We start from the raw sequence: 23,130 nt of genomic DNA on the forward strand, positions 1-23,130 counted from the left end.
AGAGAAGTGGCGGGCTGAAGAGAGGGCTGAAGCTGAAAGGTGGCAGCAGCGTGATGAGAGGAGGCAAGATTCAATGCTGAGGCTGCTGGAGGATCAAACTAATATGCTCCAGCATATGGATGAGCTGCAGCAAAGGCAGCTGGAGCACAGACTGCCGCTACAGCCCCTGTGTAACCAACCGCCCTCCTCCACCAAGTTCCATAGGCTCCTCACCCAGACGCCCAAGAACGCAGTGGGGGGGCCTCCGGCCACCCAGCCACTCCACCCCTAAACTGCCCAAGCAACAGAAGGCTGGCATTCAGTAAGTTTTAAACTTTTAAAGTGCTGTGTGGCCTTGTCCTTCCCTCCTCCACCACCCTTCCTGGTGCTTCTCTCCTCCACCACCCCTCCCGGGCTACCTTGGCAGTTATCCCCCTACTTATGTGATGAATTAATAAAGAATGCATGAATGTGAAGCAACAGTGACTTTATTGCCTCTGCAAGCGGTGATGGAAGGGAGGAGGAGAGGGTGGTTAGCTTACAGGGAAGTAGAGTGAACCAAGGGGCGGGGGGTTTCATCAAGGAGAAACAAACAGAACTTTCACACCGTAGCCTGGCCAGCCATGAAACTGGTTTTCAAAGCTTCTCTGATGCGCACCGCACCCTCCTGTGCTCCTCTAACCACCCTGGTGTCTGGCTGTGCGTAACCAGTGGCCAGGCGATTTGCCTCAACCTCCCACCCCGCCGCAAACGTCTCCCCCTTACTCTCACAGATATTGTGGAGAGCACAGCAAGCAGTAATAACAGTGGGAATATTGGTTTCGCTGCGGTCTAAGCGAGTCAATAAACTGCGCCAGCGCGCCTTTAAACGTCCAAATGCACATTCTACCACCATTCTGCACTTGCTCAGCCTGTAGCTGAACAGCTCCTGACTACTGTCCAGGCTGCCTGTGTATGGCTTCATGAGCCATGGTATTAAGGGGTAGGCTGGGTCCCCAAGGATAACTATAGGCATTTCAACGTCCCCAACGGTTATTTTCTGGTCTGGAAATAAAGTCCCTTCCTGCAGCTTTTGAAACAGACCAGAGTTCCTGAAGATGTGAGCGTCATGTACCTTTCCCGGCCATCCCACGTTGATGTTCGTGAAACGTCCCTTGTGATCCACCAGTGCTTGCAGCACCATTGAAAAGTACCCCTTGCGGTTTATGTACTCGCCGGCTTGGTGCTCCGGTACCAAGATAGGGATATGGGTTCCGTCTATGGCCCCACCACAGTTAGGGAATCCCATTGCAGCAACGCCATCCACTATGACCTGCACATTTCCCAGGCTCACTACCCTTGATATCAGCAGATCTTTGATTGCGTTGGCTACTTGCATCCCAGCAGCCCCCACAGTAGATTTGCCCACTCCAAATTGATTCCCGACTGACCGGTAGCTGTCTGGCGTTGCAAGCTTCCAGAGGGCTATTGCCACTCGCTTCTCAACTGTGAGGGCTGCTCTCATCTTGGTATTCATGCTCTTCAGAGCAGGGGAAAGCAAGTCACAAAGTTCCATGAAAGTGCCCTTATGCATGCAAAAGTTTTGCAGCCACTGGGAATCGTCCCAGACCGGCAACACTATGGGGTCCCACCAGTCTGTGCTTGTTTCCCGGGCTCAGAATTGGTGTTCCACTGCATGAACCTGGCCCATTAGCACCATGATGCCCACATTTCCAGGGCCCATGCTTTAAGAGAAGTCTGTGTCCATGTCCTCATCACTCTCGTCACCGCGCTGATGTCGCCTACTCACCCGGTTTCGCTTTGCCAGGTTCTGGTGCTGCATATACTGCTGGATAATGCGTGTGGTGTTTAATGTGCTCCTAATTGCCAAAGTGATCTGAGCGGGCTCCATGCTTGCCGTGGTATGGCGTCTGCACAGAAAAGAGGCGCGGAACGATTGTCTGCCATTGCTCTGACGGAGGGAGGGGCGACTGACGACATGGCTTACAGGGAATTAAAATCAACAAAGTGAGTGGCTTTACATCAAGGAGAAACAAAAACAACTATCACACAGAATGGCCCCCTCATGGATTGAACTCAAACCCCTGGGTTTAGCAGGCCAATGCTCAACCCACTAAGCTATCCCTCTCTCTGGTATTTCAGGCAGGACTGAATCTCCATTAAAGTATTCAAGGTGCCACTGACAGACCTCACCAAAACGATTGTCGGCCATTGATTTCACGGAGGGAGGGAGGAGCAAATGAATATAAAACAAATCTGGTCTATTTCTTGTTTTGATCCACTCCATCTATCTTTTACATCTTTGGCTGGCAGCAGACGGTGCAGTAGGACTGCAAGCCATCCACATCTCCTGGCTGCTCAGCAGAAGATGGTACAATAGGACTGCCTGCAGGACTAAAGAGACTGACCTGGTCGAGTCACTCCTAATTTAGTCCCTGCACCCATGTCTGCCCAGGCGCTCCTGACCGACCTTACCGAGGTGGCCAGGAGCACCTTGGACACGATAAGGATGGTTTTCAGCCTATTGCACCGTCTGCTGCCACAAAGCAATGGGTTGCTGCTGTTGTGTAGCAATGCAGTACCGTATCTGCCAGCACCGAGGAGACATACGGTAATAGTGAGCTGAGCTGGCTCCATGCTTGCCATGGTATGGCGTCTGCACAGGTAACTCAGGAAAAAAGGCGTGAAACGATTGCCTGCCTTTGCTTTCACAGAGGGAGGGAGGGAGGGCCTGACGACATGTACCCAGGACCACCCGTGACAATGTTTTTTGCCCCATCAGGCATTGGGATCTCAACCCAGAATTCCAATGGGCAGTGGAGACTGCGGGAACTGTGGGATAGCTACCCACAGTGCAACGCTCCGGAAGTCGACGCTAGCCTTGGTACTGTGGAAGCACTCCACTGAGTTAATGCACTTAGAGCATTTTGTGTGGGGACACCTACAATCAACTATATAAAACCGATTTCTAAAAAAACGACTTCTATAAATTCGACCTAATTTCATAGTGTAGACATACCCTAAGTGAAATAACAGTAATAGAAAAGATTGAAAAAGCACTCATGCAGTGGCAGACTGAGAAGATAGGATTTCAGTCAACTCTGAAAACTGGTATTGAGTGACTCAGTTTCTGATTACAAAAGGCAGTGAGTAACACAAGCAGGATTCATAAAATGAGAAGATTCCCTAACCCACAAAAACTTCATGTGAACTGAGTGAACAGTTAACGCCTGGAGGTGAGGACCATATGACATAATGAAGGAGAATCAGGAACTAATTTGACCAGAAATCAGGACATATCTAATGGAAGAGCCATAAATGTCCGCTTGTGCATATAATCATAAAATAAACAATGGTTGGAATTTATTAATGTTGACATTGACTTTGCTGTGCAAAGGGAAAATACCGGTCATTTTGGATCATGTGAAGGGTATAGGAATAGCAGAGAAACACTAAAGACATCTCATTGACTCTGCTCTGGAAAGCATTTTGATTTTGTTGATTATGTCCGAATTGTTTTTTAGCATCTCAAAATGGAAAAGTGCAGACTTCATCTGAGCGAAGATGCACAGTCGTACAGCTCTTAATGGCTATTTCTTTGAATGTAGCTATCCTTAGGGTCAGAAGGGAATACCTTATACTGAGAAGGAACCTCATTGACTTCAGTAAGAGTTCTCATTGAGCAGGGTCCAGCTCAACATGAGTAAGGGTCAGAATCAGAATAATTCTTACCTCACCCTGATTCTTGTGCATAATTTGCTCCTCCTCCATGTTGTCTATTTTAATACCCTCCTCCCCCAGAGAGCCTACAAACATCCCAGGTAAAGAGGTCTGAATAAAGTCCCTTTTGGAGCCCATCAGCACCACTTGCTAATTATCCAGAGGGTCACTGCTGTTAGCAGTGTTCCATCCTCACCCAAAATTTTACCATAGGAAGCTGGGATTCAAATCTAGGTCTCCCATGATGCCTGGGCCCATCACCTTTATTTCCTTCTAATATATACTTTTTTTTTATTGTATGCCTGATTACTATCTAGCTTTCTCTGGCATAAGAGGCTTGAGAAAGGTGATTAGCAATTTTTGATTGCTTCTTTGATTAAGGTAAATTAGGAAATGCTTTAACTAATGTCACGAAAGCCTTTGAAAGGGTGAATCATACTTTATTGCTTTCAACTTGCTAAAATTAGCCTACCACAAAAGGTAGTTGGCGGAAAAAACATAACATTTTAAAGAAAGGATAATATTTCCTTCTTTCAAAGCACTTTTCATTCCAAGATCTCAAAGCACTTTAATTAGAAGCTATTAATTTAATTAGGCCTCTGAATAACCCTGCAATGGAGACAAGTATTCCATCACTGGAGAAGATGTGTAAGCTGTGACAAAGGGCCAAATTCATTGTTACCCTGAAGCCTCTTTGTGCCAGCTAGGCTGGGGCATAAGGCAGATTTAACCTCCTCTGGGGAATGGTATGCTACCTCTGCAGTAGCGCCAGCCACAAGGGGCATTCTGCAAAAGGCTGAGGTAGGCCATGTGTGGACACGAGGAAAGAGGGGCATGGTCAGGGTGGCCTTGTACTCTGGTAATTCTGTAACACTCCAAAGCCCCAGAGGGGCTCTTATAACAGGGGAGCAAGTTAGCAAGTTAGGGCCGAATTGGAGATGACTCGGGGTCAAAGAACAGTTGAGTGACTTGTCCTTGGCTCCAGTGACTTAACTGGGATGGCACAAGGCATAACTCAGTGCCAGATTTGGCCCTACGGCTACGTAAAACGTAACGGGGGAAATACAAGCGGCATTTATTTTCATCTCAGCCAAGTCTTCTGAGGAAGAAAGCTGATTTTGGGAGGGGAATCTCATGAGCAGGTTGCATGGCTGATCTTGAGACCTGATCCCTGCACTCCGACAGCCCCTGGGTACAGCTAACAATTTAAAACATGTACCAGCATGCCAGGCAAGCCCTTCGTCTCTTCCTGTGGCACAGCCTTCTGTCACATCCCAGGGCAGACCTGCCAAGACAGATAGCTGGATTGCTAACACAGTAGGTGCCATTTTATAGAGAAGCCTAGCAGTGTACTAATTAAAGGCCTAAACACAAAAAAGGATGCTGCTGGGGAAAAGGGGTTATCATTAAGAAACGACATTTCTGATAAAAGGAAAGCAGTTGATTTAGCAAACAGTTAAGTATGATAATGCCATTACAGATGGCAACAGAGACCAAGAGCTCACGTCCTACTGATGGGGAGTTATGTGTGTAACTCTCCTGATTGGAGCAGGTGAAATTCATGGCAGCAAGGAGCACCTACACGTGGCTTTTTGCATTACGGGTACCTAATGTCAAGGGCTTAATTTATTCTAGTTGTGAACTTTTCCATAACATTATTAGGTTTGGTGTCCTAATTAACCTGGAGTAACCCCTGTTCAATTATCAGGGGAAAAGGGACCTGCTTATCCTGGAGCGAATACACCTGCCTTTTATCACTCTCCTATAGCCGTTTGGCCTGACCCCATCACAATACAAATTGGATAATTATGTTCAGTAAAACATAACCTTTCCAATGATATCTCACAAGGCCCATCTTGCATAAAACATCTTAGTTATGCCATATTCACATCATAACCATATTTCTTTGAAGAATATGGGATGTAGCATCACACCAATGTTTAGCTAAGCAAAGACGAAACATGGCTCCAGGACTAGGCCTCACTGTCAGAAGCTCCATGTGCCTGGTGACATATGCTCAAGATGTTTAAAACAAGGTAGTTTATTGTAGTATATGATGACTATATAGTGATTACCCAGTGTCCCCAGTCACTCAGTCATGTCAGGTGGCTCCTCTGAGAAACCTTTCCTGTTTAAACATACACGTTCTCTGTGAAGAAAGCTGCACAGTGTTCTCTTGCTGGGAAAGAGAACATTCTTGCTTCAACACAAGTCTCTCTTCAACTAACAGTCTGAGAAATAGACTACTTAGAAGTTAACTACCCTATCACATCCACAGGTATACAGGGATGGATTCTGAAACCCTTACCCTGAGTAGCACCCTCCTCAGATTTCAGTGGGATTTCTCCCAGAGTAGAGTACCGGAATCTTGCCCTAATGTAACATGTCTATATGTGTTGTTTATGTATATGTATATGTTGTGTATGTATATATATGTCTATGTGTTGTTCCTTTAGTACACACAACAAATGAAACAAATCAGTGGATTCACGCCAGGGATCAGTTTGGCATAGCCAATCTAGAAAATGAGATCCCAAATGGTATAGATTTACTAGATGAAGGTAAAACTGGTAACTACAAAGCAAAATTGAGGATTTTCATTTAGGGTCTTACAGGGCTCGCTTGTTAGTCTTGGTCACTGTGGCCTGAATAGCTGTTGTGTGTAGGTACCCATGTATATTTTAACAATGAGCTTTCTGAGGCTGCAGTCCTTACGAAGGCTTTGAAATGAGTGGGAGTTTTGCCTGAGTAATAAGGATGCTGAACAGGGCTCAGAAACTCAGAATATGCAGTGATGGGTAGAGAAATCTTTCTGGATTCATTATATGTTCATTAGCAAATATCCCATGAGTGGAACGTGATTTATTAAAAACTAAAGAATGCCCTGGGTTTTGCTAGAATGTAGGATTTTGTTGCACTCAGGGCACTTTATGTGAAACAGATGCACAGTCTATAAATCAGCATATCCTGCAGTAAGGATAGACTGCATTTTCTGTATAAATTAGTGTTCACTCTGGAGGTAAATGCTGCAGATGAAAACATGGCCGGTCTTCTCAAAATCATTGATCATTATTTTGGAGGTGCAACAATGGGGAGATGGTCAAAAAGCCCCCTGGAGGTTCCCCACATAAACTAATAGTTTAGTTACAAGATGGGACAGTAAGAATACTTGAAACTTATAACCACCATCACCACTTGTGTTTCTTCAGGTTCCTATTAAGTCAAATTCTTTCAAGTGCAAGCCTCAAAAAAGAAAACAAATTAAAATCTTTCTTCAAGATCATAGTAGCAGCAAATCAGTTTGACAAAAAAAAAAAGGCACAGCAACGACATTAATCAGTGATCCATTTTCTAGTGCAGGGCATCATTTAGAGTAACATTGCTCAGAGACACAGCTGAGAAAGCAGTGTGACTTGGCAGTAAGGAAGAATATTCTGTTTGAGAAGTGCTAGAATTTGTATATAAAAAGACAAAGTGTGTGTCTTTATATATATATATATTTTTTTTTTCCTTGCCTTTATATATATATTTTAAAATGTAGCTTTTCCTTGCCTTTACCCATGCTGCTTTAAGTGGCTTTCTGAAAACTGCCATTGTAGTATTGAATATGTTCACTACCTAAAGCCCACTAAGGAGAAGTTGCATCCTACTACATAAAGTCATTCAGGAATTCTCTGAATGGAATAGGCCTTCATTTGTATCCCATCTAAAAATTGCTTAAGATGTAGATGAAAAAATATAAGTATAGTTATTCTACATGTAGTTCACGGATAAAACTGCAGTTCATTTATGACCGTTGACAAATCTATAATGGGCAATGTAAGTGTATTACTAAATGATTAAACTGGAGGTTCTCTTCCTTTAGCTATCAGGCTGTATGAACATTAAATTACCCACTGAATAAAGTAATCTACTGAAGTTTCCTGCCAGTTCAGAAGTATAGCTAAAATGTCCTTTTCCACTGTATTTAGAGATTGTATTTAAAAAGCCATCTGCCTTGTGGCAGATACAGTTTTCGCTCACTATCATTTACTCAGACTCAATAAAATATGAATCCTGTGGATTTAAAGTTGATTAAAAGGGTACTCTTGTTTTTAAACCTCACAAATGGCATGCATGCATGCATAGGCCTCTGTTAATGGGATTCAGGAGGTATCAAACTACACATTCTTTGAGTCAGGAGTGAAATCAATGCTGGGTACATGGTTGAGTTATAATGGATTCAATGTGACTCAAACTTTAATTACGTTTTTCATTACGTTACTGGCTTTTCTGTGTCTGGGTATTCCATTGTGCAGAAAGTTTTAAACATCACAAGGATCTCATTTATTGATGTCTTTATAATGTAATAGATCTCAAAAGCATTTTCCATTATCTGGGAAGAGCTGTGCAATGTGAAACAGGGACAGAGTCGCAATGACCAGATTGGCAAGATGGGTGAGGTAATATCTTTAGTTGGACCAACTTCAGTCCCAGACTGCAAGGACCAGTCCCAGAAGGGGCGTGTGTGCGTGTGTGTTGACGTTAGATGAATAAACTGAAAGTGACCAGTCTGAAATCTGTTTGTAGCATTGTAGCCACATTGGTCCCAGGTTGAGGGGCCCTGGAACTGGGGGGGGGGGGGGAGCACCACTTTTTACCAGCTATAAGGATGAACGACAGGGGGAGGGGGCAGAGAGGAGTGAGTGGGGCAGGGTCTTGGGGGGGAAGAGGTGGTGTAAGGGTGGTGCCTCGGGGAGAAGGGGCAGTGCAGGGGGTGGAGCCATAGTTCGGGTGCCCGTGACCCCTGTTTTTTAGTTGGCTCCTGCCCAGGATATTAGAGAGACAAGGGGGTGGGGTAGGGGGGAGGTAATATCTTTAGTTGGACCCAACTTCTGTTGGTGAGAGAGACATGCTTTTGAGCTTTAGGTCCTGAAGAAGAGTTCTGTGTAGCTCGGAAGTGTGTCTCTTTCACCAGCAGAAGTTGGTCCAATTAAAGATATTACCTCACCCAGCCTCTCTCTCTTTAATATCATGGGGCCAACACAGCTGCAAAAACCTAGCTTTTGCCATCGGGGTTTGAAACAGAGAAGAGATCCATTAATTCGACCCTTAGACCTCCTTACTTTTAATTTTAGGGGTTTCAGTAAAAAAGTAATAAGCCCTGTCACAGGCACCAGTTTCCTCCTTTCCCTGGGAGTACTCAGCCCCGGGCCCTGTCTCCACTTCACCTGTTCCCCAAAGACCCCATCTCCGCACGGTCTCTTCTCGCTAAGTTCCACCCCCTCCCCTGAGCGCGCTTTGTCCGTGCTCCACCCCTCTCCCCCAGCGCCTCCTGCACGCCACGGAACAGCTGATCACGGCGGGCGGGAGGCACTGGGGGAAATGGAGGAGCTGGCTTCCAGTGCGTGCTGAGCACCCAGTAATTTTTTTCCATGGGTGCTCCAGCCCTGGAGCACCCACAGAGTCAGCACCTATGAACCCAGAATAAATACACAGGTAGATCCTAACCACCTTTGGCCATACCCATCTCTAATAACTATCCCACTCATACATACATTAGAGAAACATCAATGCCAAGCCTTAGAAGTAGACTGCAGAATGAACTGAAGCTCTCCTTGATCTTCCATGACAACGCTCAGCCTCAACTAGCAGACCAGCCTAAACACCAGACTTGGGCTTTCAATTTGACCAACTACATTTGAGATCTAGGTTGTTAACAATAAAATATTTCAACTTATTAATATCCCTTTAACAATTCTTTCATAACAGGCCTCATACCAAGGTCCAAATCCTCAACTGGTATAAACTGACTTCAGCTGGTATCAATCTTTGTAGTCCTGTGGGTTACTCTGCCTCAGTTTACTCTTGTGTAAACTAAGAATAGCCACACTCTCCTAACTCACACTACTCTCCTACCTCACACTACTACCTCATTACTAAATTTAGGTCTGTACAGTGTTTTGGGATCCTAAGATCCAAGAATGGTCTCCTAAGACTTGCGATTACATTTGTAATCAATTGCTTCAGCAGCTTGGGGTCAAATTCTGCTCCTTTACACTGGCATAACACAGCAGACTTCGGCCCACTTCCATTTGAGTGAACAACTAGCAAAGTGAAGTAGAAGAGTTATTAAATAATGCAAAAAGAACAGGAGTACTTGTGGCACCTTAGAGACTAACACATTTATTAGTGCATAAGCTTTTGTGGGCTACAGCCCCTTCACAAAATGGATGCACAGAATGGAACATACAGTAAGAAGATTTTATATATATATATATACACACACACATACACACACATAAGAGAAGGTGGAAGTTGCCATACCAACCGTAAGAGGCTAATTAATTAAGATGAGCTATTATCAGCAGGAGAAAAAAAACTTTTGTAGTGATAATCAAGATGGCCCATTTAGACAGTTGACAAGAAGGTGTGAGGATACTTAACATGGGGAAATAGATTCAATGTGTGAAATGACCCAGCCACTCCCAGTCTCTCTTCAAATCCAAGTTAATGGTATCTAGTTTGCAGTGGTTCTCAACTTTTTCCATACTGGGCCTCCCAAAACCTCTTCTGCTCCCATCTAGCTGGGACTTCCATCTCATTTAGCATTATGGGAGGGCAAGGGGGTCAATACCTCCAGGCTGAGAACCCCTACAATAGTTCATACTTAGAGTCAGTATTTCAAATCTTTTTTCCCCGCCGTAGCTGAAGATACTGCTACAACATGGCCTAACTGCTCAGACATTTGCTCTAAAATGACCTTAGCTCAGCAAAAAAGGAAGACTACCATGACATTTTATATGTCCTTAACCAGGAAAAAAATAATAGTCACATGTTTTAAAAAAGCTATTTTATCAACAAAACTCCCATTCACATTCAAGCTGGTAGCCATTTAAAATGTCACCCAGTGCAAGCCAAAATGGGTGAGATATTAAAATCCATATATCAAGACTTAGATTGAAAGCCTCAGCTGAAACTTAAGCATTTACAGCATAACACTTTTATTCCATGTTTTCCCACTGTGGATTTTATCTGCATGCTATTGATCTCTGTTCAGTGCAAGGATCTAGGCAGCAGACACATATGGGGAAGAACCACCACCACAACCATGCTGCAGGTTGTCTATCTCCCATACTCACCTAGCAAACTGGTAAGTGTTTCAGTGTTGTGGGTACATTTAGTTCTTGTGCACTACTTCTATCATTCAGCAGCAGAAAGGAGACATGGGAACAGATGTGCCTGAAAATGATGACACTGCCTGAGAAAAAGAGGGACACAGAAGCGAAACCCCAAACAGACTTTCCTTTAGTTCCGGCAGACCTTGCTACATGGACATCTAAGACACCCAGATGCATCACGGGGCATTACAGGTACCAGAGAAATCCCATTGAGTGGGATACTATAAGATGGCCTGGCACAACAGCCTATTCAGGCACTTACCACTCTTCAGCTCCTCTGTGAACGGGGAATGCTTTCGTGAGAAACTGAACTGCTTGGCGTGTTTAAAGTAAGGGCAACAGTAAACACCCCAGCAAACTCAATACTGACAAACACAAAAGAGCCAAAACTCTTGCCGTGGACTGTCCGAGCCGAAACCAGCTTTGAGTCATCGCGTTTGTTAAATGGCACGATTCTCTTTTGCTCCATGATTAAAACTGTACTTCCCTTCCATGCGGATGGCTTGTTTTACCTTATTTCCGTCCGTCACATTGCATCCTGCTGTAAATGGTGCCTTGGGACTCTCAAAGCACATCAGTAGCAACCCTGTTTCCTGGCTTGGAATTAGCAGTGATACATGATGTAGCGTCCCCATTAACATACTGCAGTCTGCATCAAGAATGCACGTTCTTCTCGATTGCTCTGTCTTGGACTCTAAAAACTCAACTGCCATATTTTAACAGAGAGTTAATTAAGCAATAATCCCTGAAAAAAACCCTCATTACCAGCCATTTTCATTAAGCAATTTGTTTGCGAGCAGCTCAGGGTGTTAGGGCTATCATTAACTCTGTTCACTGGTTTACAACAGCCACTGTTTATTTATCAAATAAAAGTAACAACCACAGAGCTCAAAAATATAAGGACTTTTCCTTTGTATGCTGTATATTACTGGAACGTGCAATGTTAATACAAACCTGGGGCTGCGGTAGGAATGGATTGTCACATGTTGATTATTATGTTTTCTTGATGTGGTTTTGGGGGGAGGTTTGTTGCAAATGGCACAAAAGAAACAGTCATTAGTAAAAACACAGCATGTGCTATCCCAAATTAGATCATTATCCTGTCTTATCCACTGTTCTGCCTTCAGCAGTGGCCAAAAACTGGTACTGTACTCTAGAAAGGGGAAATCCCTATAATGCATGTAGCCAATTGTTCTGCGCTGCACGTGATGGTATAGAAGGCAATTCCTTCATGAATCCTGCTGATATCCTCTTCCACCCTAAAGCACAATATTTGAATATCCCAGCTAATTGCAGATCTAGAAATTGTTCATGAAATTTCATCAGACTCTTTTAAATTTAAGATATCAAGTAATCTATAGTAAAATATAACACCACAAAATAAAATAACAGTATGAAGAGAGTTAGCTGTTTGTCATAGTTTTTAAAACTCAGATGCTATAGTGGACATAAAAAGAGAGATCTCCTTTAAGTTGCGCTGTCCCATTAGAGGTAATGGGTCACCTACAAAGCCCAAATGAATGACCATCTTTGCCCTGACATCAAATCAGGATCAGGCCTTATATGAGGGGGTAGTGACTTTTTATTCCTTTAAGTTTAATCAAGTGACCCCTCTCACCTTACAGGACTGGGTAAGAATGAGAAACTGATGAGTTTTTACTAAGTCCTCTTGATCTTTTATGCCTTGGCCAAGTCCCTTAGAACACTGCAACAGAGAGCCAGAGAAATCAGCATCAAGTCATGTCTTATATGAATGATTGGTGGGATGGTTTTTAAAAGTTTTCAGAGCTACTTAGGGGCTGATCCTGGGGGCTGCTGAGCAGCCTCAATTCCCGCTGTAGGCAACAAGAGACGAGGGCATGCGCTACTTCTGAGGAAGACTGTGCCCTAAATGGGAGGAAATCATAAGGAGAGAGACATGCTGCCAGACACAGAATAAGGGTATGTCTACACTACAAAATTAGGTCGAATTTATAGAAGTCGGTTTTTTAGAAATCGGTTTTATATATTCAAGTGTGTGTGTCCCCACAGAAAATGCTCTAAGTGCATTAAGTGCATTAACTCGGCAGAGCGCTTCCACAGTACCGAGGCAAGCGTCGACTTCCAGAGTGTTGCACTGTGCGTAGCTATCCCACAGTTCCCGCAGTCTCCGGAAATGAGATTCAAAAGTTTGCGGTTCTTTTCCTGTCTACCTGGCCAGTGCATCTGAGTTGAGAGTGCTGTCCAGAGCGGTCACAATAGAGCACTCTGGGATAGCTCCCGGAGGCCAATACCATCGAATTGTGTCCACAGTACCCCAAATTTGACTCGGCAAGGCCAATTTAAGCACTAATCCACTTGTCAGCGGTGGAGTAAGGAAATAGATTTTAAGAGCCCTTTAAGTCGAAAAAAAGGGCTTCATCATGTGGACGGGTGCAGGTTTACATTGATTTAACGCTGCTAAATTCGACCTAAAGTCCTAATGTAGACCAGGGCTAACAGATACAAAATAAGGTGTGTGGATGCACGTGAGCAGAATACAAAGCGATGTAGCTCTGGAGAGGGAATAGACTTAGGAGTTAGGGTATAAAACTCTCTGTCATAGGGGGTGCCCCCATCCAGATCAACCTCCTGTGGCAGGCTGTGTCGTGTCCCTTTAGACTGCTGCTCTAATTCCCTGGGCCACTTCTCCATGGCTCCAGCACCTTCTTCACCCTTACCTCAGGGCCTTGTCCTGGTGGAGTCCCAGCAGCCAGCCCGGAGCGCCTTTAAGTTCCCTAAGCACTGTTCTGTCCGAGGTTCTGTAGCTCCATCAGCCTGATCACACCCTCCACTCTCTTCCAGCTCCAGCAAGGAACTGCTCTCATGCTGGCTCCTGCAGGTCTTCTTATACTAGCCTGCTGGGCCCTGATTGGCTGTGTCTCACACAGCCGCTCTAGGCAGCGTCCCACACAGCCGCTCTAGGCAGCATGGAGGACCTCTCTATTGCCCTTTTCTGGGGCGGGGTGTGGCAGGGCCATGAGACCTCCAGTAGGGCACCTCCAGGCCTAGTCCATCATGTCACAGTTACCAAGTATAATAGGACTACATCCAAGGATCAGGTCTGCAGGACCCGGTCACAATTTTCTAAGCTATCCATGCTGTGACAGGTTGGACCCCCTCTCTGGGGTGCCACCTATTGCACTGCGGTCCCACTGAGCCCACCTGTCCCACCAGCCTGAGTTCCCCCCACTCTGTGCTGCTGTGACAGGCTTTGAAGCCCCCTTCTAGCACACACACAGGTAGGGACACACCCAACTGCAGAATCACACAGGGTCTGCAATCAGCTCTGTGTGGGAAGACTCAGCCTGGCTTATTGCCCAGCACTTTGGTGCACACACCCTCTGGGGTGTAAACCCAAAATTATATTGTCTTGCACTGTATAGAGATTTATACAGCATAAGATCATGAAATTCGCTTCCTCCCTCAATGTGGAGGAAGATATGCACAGCTTTTTGCCCCCTCCCTCCTGTTACAAATTATGCAAACTGGGTTTTGGAATAATAAAAGAACAAGTTTATTAACTACAAAAGGTGAATTTTAAGTGATTATAAGGGATAGAAAACAGATCAAAGCAGATTACTGAGCAAACAAAACAAAACTCGCAAACTAAGCTTAATACACTAAGGAATACTGGGTACAAATAATGATTTCTCACCCTAAATGTTGTTTCAAGCAGGTTGCAGAGTTTCTTGAAGGTAAACTGCACTGCTTGCAGTTTAGATCTCCAGGGATTCCTCTTACAGGCTGACTTTTCTCGGCTGGACTCAGCCCCTGCCTCCCCCAGCTTAGTTCCTTTGTTCCTTTAGGTGTTTTCAGCAGTCTTCCTTGGGCGGGAGGCAGTGGAGAAGAGCCTAGATTAACTCACTCCCCAGCCTTAAATAAGATTTACATTTGATGGGAATCTTTTGTTTCCTAGTTTGACCCCCACCCGCTTCCAGTGGAAAAATCCCAGCTCAAGATAATGTCCTGTATTAGGTGACATGATCACATGACCTTGGAGTGTCAAAGCAGCATCCTAGGAAGCTTCTCAGGAAGGAGGAAGATTAGTATTTTCAAAGTCCCATTGTCCTTCCTAATGGCCCATCCAGGTTCATTGCATACTTTCTGGGGGGCGTTCCCCGGGTACACACATAGTTGTAGTTGTTACATAGTCAATATTCCTAACTTCAGATACAGGAATGATGCATGCATACAGATTGGATAATCACATTCAGTAACTCATAATGATTTCAATGATACCTCACATGACCCATCTTGCATAAAACATGTAATTATGCCATATTCATATCATAACACTATTTCTATGAAGAATATGGGGTGTAATGTCACACATGCCTTCTTGTGTATTTGAAATGTTTGCATGAAAATACCAGAATGTTACTAGCAGCGTGTGAGGAAGGATAGTCGTGGGGCGATTGGGACACTGGCAACCTGGTTCAATTCCCAGCAAAGCCACAAATTTCCTGTTTGAGCTTGAGTAAGACACTTAATCTACCCTATGCCTTAGTCCCCCGTCTCTAAATGAGGCCAATGCTTCCCAACCGCACATGGCTGCGGAAAGCCATTCACTCACAGTAAAAGCCAGATTGCAAGTGGCTCAGACACTACAGTGATGCAGACCGTACCAGTAGGTAGTGAGATGTCATTATATGTTTTGGTGCGTTCCTCAGTGCAGTAACTATGTCACAATTACATTTAAAAGCATAACATAACCTCACAGCAGAAAGAGCCAGATCCTCAGCGGCTGCATTGACATCACACCAGCTGAGGATCTTACCCAGAAAGAGAAAAAGAAAAATGAGAGCTCAGATGCTTGGCTGAGTGGAGCACATAGCATGGCTCAGTCATGGGCGAGCCCTTTGCGCATCCCCCCGTCCCCATCCTGAGTGGGCTGTGTTTTGTGACAGACTCCGAGTGTAACCAAAAAGCCACTTTAAGTTCCGCTGGCTGCCAATGACCCAAAGGAGATTGTATGGTAGCCATGGATCAGTAGGGAAACCTTGACCATGCCCCCCTATGATGGCAGGACAGAGAGATGTAGATCAGTGAGGTCCATATGACTGGAAGATCCCCTGCACTGTGGTAACCCTTCTGTGGCTTACTGCCCTAGCTTCAAGGGGACAGAGCACAAAGAGGCAGAATATCTGGCCGAGAGAGTCCTGTGGGACAGGAAGAGTGAAGGCTGGGAAGAAACAGTGATTTCAAACAACGTCTTGCCAACCCATAATCAGAGCTTGATCAGTCTGGATGTTACTGGCAGAAATTGTGGTCGCACATAACTTCAGAAAGGGACCCTGAGCCTGCTCTGACCCACAGATCTTGGCAAAGAAATTAGTTTCAAATGTTGCACTGTTATAAACTGGGTCTGACATTGTCTTTTCATGGAACTAAGATTGGTTTGTTTTCTGCCAATGTGCTGTGCAAAACCCCCATAAAATCCCATCTCTTCAGAGGTTTTGGGTTTTTTTGACTTAAGAAACTTGTCTTGACCCCTGCTGCCTTTTATTATATTTGTATTGCCATAATAACACAACTATGCAGGCAACCCTATTGTAGCCGAGCTTCGAGTGTGGCTCGATACAGATAAAAGGATTGGCTGGTAACAGATACAACAGCTGCTCTGATCCAGATGTCAGGTGAAATAGCACATAGGGCTAATCAAGAGAGTGGAAAGTGGATTAAGGGCCCCGATTCCCAGCTGCCCTGTACTAGGGTAGTTAGTAGCACTTTGCATCCACTGTCTACTCACTTTGCACTGGTATAAACACCTTCCCCTTGTGTAGCCAATGGAGAAAAAGCAGGTCCTGGATTTACCAATGTGTTTAGGTTTGAACCAGCTACATCTCCCCTTGTTCTAAGAGATGGGACACACCTCACAGAACTACTTCAAAATATCCTGATCATCCCAGGCCATATTCACATTTAATCAAACCTTTACATTGCTTTACAATTTCAGGTAAATCCCACAAGGGCAGTAACATCTTCTAATTAGCCATCTCTCCTAGCCTTGCTAGTACAAGGATTGTGACTGTGCTCAATCCGTGTGCGGGAATACTTCTTGCACACTCATGTAGCAACAGGGAACACCTAGCTCTTTATGTTCAGGAGTTGTGGGACTTTGTCAACTAAATTATCTATAATATCCAGTAATAATGGATCTCATATACACCACTTACATAGATTCTGAAAGGCTTTGTTATGTGTCTATGACATTTATGCTCAAATAAATCTGTTAGCCTTTAAGATGCCACCGGACTCCTTGTTTTTATGAAGAGTAATGGTATCCTATTAATGTGCCTTCACACTCATCCCATTGCATTCCATTAAGACATCTCATCTCTATTGCCAATTAATAATCTAGAAACGAAGACAAAAGCTGAAATAGTGCTAGCTAATACCAGGCGGCTCAATCCAGCAGCTACATGCAGGCAAGGGTTCCACTGAGGTCACTATGGTGAGAAACATGGAAGTCAAAAGAGTTTTACCTGTTAATTATTGATTTTCTGTGGTCTGGGAGATTCTCAGCATTTTCAAACACCAAAGCTGTCTCAATGTACATGTATTAATATTACGGTGTCTCAACCAAAGTAGTTTTGTGGAGACTAGAATTTTTGGTCCTGTTTTAACTCCAATTTATTGATTGCCAGTTAACTGACATTAACAAATGTAATTATAAATGCAAGTCTAGACACTCCCTGTTTGTTCCAGGATATACATGTTTGTGATTTATCTGTGTCCTGGAAGAAACATTGCGGGGGAGTGTCTAACTCTAGACTCACATCTACCCTTGTTTAATTGGCAACCAATTGGAGCTAAGACAGGACAGCACACACTAGTCTAGAAAAATCCCCTGGGCTAGGCACTAGACAAACAAGCCACAAAAGAATGTCACAGTTCCAGAGAACTTGAAATCTAGGTGAGCAATCTATGTCTGACTTGATTAATTATGAAAAATTCACTTCAAGGAAAAATTTAGTAGAAAGTCTGGTTTGGGTTAGATATTCTAACCTTCCAGGCTAATGTAAGGGGAGCAAGACACTTTATACTGACATGTTTTGCTGTGGTTGCAGCTCATTTTTGAAAGTGACTTTAGCTGACTTCCCACAATTTAGGGGAAAAAACCCAGATGTCTAAATTAATTTAGTCTCATCAGCTCCTATTTAAACATCGAGATCCTGGCTTGATAACCTTTGGCATGCTGTTCCTACATGACCACAGTAAATAACAGAAAGAACCCCCATTCTCTAAGTCATTTCTCTTCCAGCAGAACACAATGATTAATTACTTTACAATAAAAAGTTCACATTTGCCCTTGACTGGGCAGAAATATTATTTGTATTCTTCCACAGCATACTTTAAATTAAAATCATTAGCTGTCTTATGTAATTTAAACCACGAAGAAACAACAGCATGGTTAAAAATATGACAGTGGGAGGTGGCTATACAATTGAAGAATAAATGAGTGAATTCAAAAGACTAGTTTAGTCCCTCAGTGCTTTGTGGTATGCATTTCAGCCATTCTAAAGTATTATATTGTCAGCACTAATAAATATTATTAACAACAACACGTGCAGTGATTACTTACCAGACATTACCAAAGTGCTCTGAGCTGCGTAGAACTTGATTTTGTGTTACAATATGCTCTTCAAGTGGTGCAAATGGCTCCCTATCTGTTCTCATAACCATGGCAGCTGTCAAGCTGGTCAAAGGATTCCACACTGGCCCTAAGCAGATCAGGAGGTGTATTGTTTGGCTAGCATGCACTGCACTACAGCTATCTTCTGCTTTCCATGGCCAGTAGGAAAGCAGAGTGTAAATCAGAGTGGCCGTGATGCTGCTCTATCTTAACCCTGGTGCTGGGTGGGTCCCTGCGTGGCCCCAGAATACAGGGAGCATGAAGTTGTCTTGAAGGTACCCCATGCGCCATCCTTATCCCAGGACAGGAAAAGAGTCCCTGAGAATCAGGCACTTAGCATCCAGTTATTCCCATGCAATAGGAAGTGGCTACAGATGCAGATTATTTTGCAGGATTGTGCCCAGTCACAAGACGGACTGCTGTGGAATCAGAGTGCTAATGTACTCTTAATTATGGGTAAGGATACGATTCTATCAGGGAGGTCACGGATTCCGTGACCTCTGTGACTTCTTCTGGGGCACGGCTGGAGCAGCTGTCCGCCCCTGGGCTGCCAGAGCAGCAGCCATAGGAACAGCTGACTGGTGGTCAGCCCTGGGGCCTCTGGAACAGCTGACCATCCGCCAGCCCAAAAGCAGTGGCCACTGGAACAGCAGACCGGGGCCAGCTCTGGGGCTGCTGGAGCAGGGGCCACCAGAACAGCTGACCAGAGGCCAACCATGGAGCCGTTGGAACAGCAGGCCAGCGGTCAGCCTGGGGCTGCCAAACAGCTGACTGGTGGTCTTCTGCCAAAGCCCCTCTCCCTGGCCTGCCGGAGCAGCAACTGGGGTTGGGTCAGCCCACCTGAGGCTGGAGCAGCAGCAGTCAGACCCTGCCGCAGGAGCAGTGGTGGGGCTGGAGCAGCTGCAAGCCACAACAGCCCTCTGTCTGTCCCCCACCCGGGGACAGGTTGCAGGCTTCCGTGAATTTTTGTTTATCGCTCATGATCTGTCCCTGACTTTTACTAAAAATACCTGTGACAGAATCTCTACCTTAATTATGGGAATGTGCTTTCTAAGGGCGTGGTTATTGCAGGAACTCTGGTAATTATGAGAAGTCTGGCAATCTTTTAGGGTTTTCTTAAAGCCCCAGCTCCTGGAGTCATATAAATGTTGCACAATCTCAGCTTTCACTTTTAAAAAGGAAAAAAAGTTTCTAGTCCTTGTGATTGTGGAAAAAAGCTTGAAAATGTGACCTGAGTGCCCCCAAAAGCTGAGAAACCAGAAGGCAAAGAGAAAGAACCCATGTTATATATAGAGAGATAATGATTCTGCGGGCGTGGCTCATGATTTCTGAATGTACGGGGTTGACAATACTGACCTCCGTGGGAGCTGAGGACAGTCAGCACCTTGCAGGATTGGGCTCCCGGCGCTTTATTCAGTGGACACATGAGCACAGTCTTCATTTGTTGTACATGCCACATACCAGTGGCCAAGGCCCAATTCAAGATATTGTGGCCACCAGGCTTCCATTCTCTCAGCCACCTCTTCCTCCCACGAATGACTTCAGTCTCCCCTAATGCTTCCTGTACTAATCCCACAAGTTCTCCTTTCCTGCTCCCTCATCAACGTGCTCAGACAACAACAGACCCAGAGGCTCACACTGTATTCAAGACTGACCCACAATTCAAGGGGATTTTCCTCTGCTACTATGGATTTTGTATGGTCCAATAACTCGTTCTGTCTTTATTTAGGACTGCTTATAAGCAGGGGATTATCTGAACGACACTTAAAGCTAAATTCTCAGCTGGGGTAACTCCACTGAAGCCATGGGAGTTGTGCCAGCTGACAATGTGACCCTTAGCTTTTCTTTTCCTGTTTGTTTCCAGGCAGCAAAATTTCCCATGGCACACCCACTTGCAGGTATCAGTGGAGAATTGCTTCCTCGTTCTGACTCACCATCAGGGGTTGCAGGGTGATGGCCAGTGGAGGAACTCAGAGTAATGGCCCAAATGCTGAGCCCACAAACGAGAGGATTTTGGAAGAGAAAGACAAGAGGAAGAGAAAGGGTTAGTGGCACCAAAGTGGCCATGGGGACCGCTGATTAATTGGTCAGTTGGGGCACATTGGTCAGTTTCCTGATCTCAGACATGTGTCCTGCCCAGCTTCAAAACCGCTGTCACCAGGAAGCATTCAGCAGAGGGAATTTAATGGTGGAGGAAGAGACCGGATTTCCCCACACCCCTCCTGAATTTCTCAACCACACCACATTCCCCCCCACCCCCCTCACCAATTTTGTGAACTAGTTACCTGCCGTGTTACCTGTTTAGTGATTGTTTGGAAATGTGAATTAAAATTGAAACATTAATACACACTTTAAAAGCATATACAGGGTATGATAAAATAAGTGTATCTGAAAAAGTATAATAGATTTGAAACGTATAAACATCGACTAGCTTCCTTATACAGCTGTTGTTTTTTATGACAATGTCAGTGCATTCATTTTGGTGATGTTGCCCAACCTAATAATTTCAAATTATGATTTGTAAGCAAAGTCTAAAGGAGCTCTCCCAGACAACTAGTGATGAGCTGGGGCTGGGGGAAAGGCTTCAGGACCAGATTGTATTTACATTCACACTTAATCTACCTAGGTATCCAGCAAACAGAGCTGTGTTGCCCAAGTGATAGATTTTGGCTGGGGTTGGGTTACAAATCACTTGAATACGGGGTGGGGGTGGGGGGGGGGAATGAAATGTTGTTGTTCTTATTGTATCAGTAGAACTCTCCTGAGCCTGTGCTGACTGAGGGCATCAAGAGAGAGGGTGGGGACAGGTGTTTTGCTTGATGGTCTGCCTGAGTCACAAGTACTATTTGACCTGCCCCTCTCCACTGTTTAAAGACAGAGCTGATTAGGCTCCATAGATAGTCTTGGTTCTGTTAAGTGACCACTACAGCTGAAATCACTGATAATCAGGTCTAAGTGCTTAGACTTGCTGTGGGACCGTGTTTCTGTGGAAGAGACAGCCCAGTCTGTACTAGCAGTGAGGTTCCCCCACTGAGAGCTCAGCTAAAATCACTGAGAGCTGGGTGGAACCTCAAGAGACCAACTCGCAGAGGTCACAGTGGCAGGTGGCAGCAGAAGGTGATGCGCAGGGCCCTTAGCAACAGAGCGATGGAGTGAATGGTGGCACAATGAACAACAGTGGCCAGAGCAAACAGTGAGCAGCTGGAGGAGTGAACAAGGTGCCTTCTTGCCCCCGACCTGGGAGGTGAACTCATGTGAAAGCACCTCTGAACTCTGAGTCTCCACTGACCACGGAGAACATCAATGAGTGTTAATGAGGCTGCTAAGAATGCTGGAGACACAACACAGTTCATGTGAACAAACATGGCTGTCGCATCAGTCTTTCTATTTAAGCAAGAGATACCACACACTACAAACTGGAGGCCAATGTTAAGTGCATTGTCACTTGTTCATCCTGAAGTTGAACACTGGTTCTGAACAAGACCAGCAAATGCTCACTATCTTTCTGCAAGAAACTCAACAGAAGCATGTGGTGCAACAGTGAAAGACTCAACAGTTGAAAAAGTGAAGAACTCTCTCACCACAAAATTGTTTTGCATACATGGCTGATGAATGCACCAATGCAAATGGGCATCAAGTATTAAGTCATTGTGTATGTTTGCTTGATGTCAGTGATAGGCCAGTAGATGCATTTCTAGATGTTCAAGTAATAGAAGACACATTGGCTGCATCTGTGACAACCCACATCTTAGAAGAGTTAAATGCTTGTCAGCTAGACCCCAGACAGATGGCTGCTTGTGTGTTTGATGGAGCTGCAAACTTCTCTGGAAGACATGGTAGAGCACAAGCTTTGCTCAGAGAAAAGTGTAACCCTAATCTTTTCTATACACACTGCAGAGGCCATCTACTCCAACTAGCGCTAGTACAAGCTGCAGACTCTTCAAAAGACATTAAAAAGCTATAAATTTAATGTCTTCATTATATTCTTTTTTCAGCAAGAGTCCAAAAAGACTGAATATCTTGGAAAATATAGAAGATACACAGGGACTGAAGTTCAAATTAGTCCAACCTGGGAAAACTCTCTGGCTTTCTCATGAGCGATCCTTGGCTGTTGTCTTAAAATTACGCCAGTCATTATTACTGGCTTTGGAAAGTATCTACCAAGATGGGATGGATCTAAGTAGTGAGGCTGGTGGATTACTTTTGCTACTACGTTCAGAGAAGACTACTGCCATTCTCTCCCTTGTAAGTCTACTGTTGAAACCACTTGGGTCATTAAACAATGGCCACCCAGGCATCTGCTACAACAGTAGTAGATCTTTGTCCAGCAATAGAAGCTACATTTGGATCAATCAGAGAGCTATCCGCTGAAAAAGTACTGGAAAAAGCAAAGACTTCAGTCCATAAGGTGAGTAATGAAGGCATTTATATTGAATCGTTAAGTGAAGAGGACAAGAAGTGTTTGTTAAGACAACTGAAAAAGTACACAGACTTGATTCTTAAAAATCTACAACAGCAACTTGTAGATTCTACTCAAATTCTACGTAGCTTTTACAGACCCCTGTCCTCTAAAACACTGACAGTTGAGTGGAGTGAGGCACTACCAGCCATGGG

Source organism: Eretmochelys imbricata, chromosome 7, assembly GCF_965152235.1.
Source record: "Eretmochelys imbricata isolate rEreImb1 chromosome 7, rEreImb1.hap1, whole genome shotgun sequence".
Lineage (NCBI taxonomy): Eukaryota > Metazoa > Chordata > Testudines > Cheloniidae > Eretmochelys > Eretmochelys imbricata.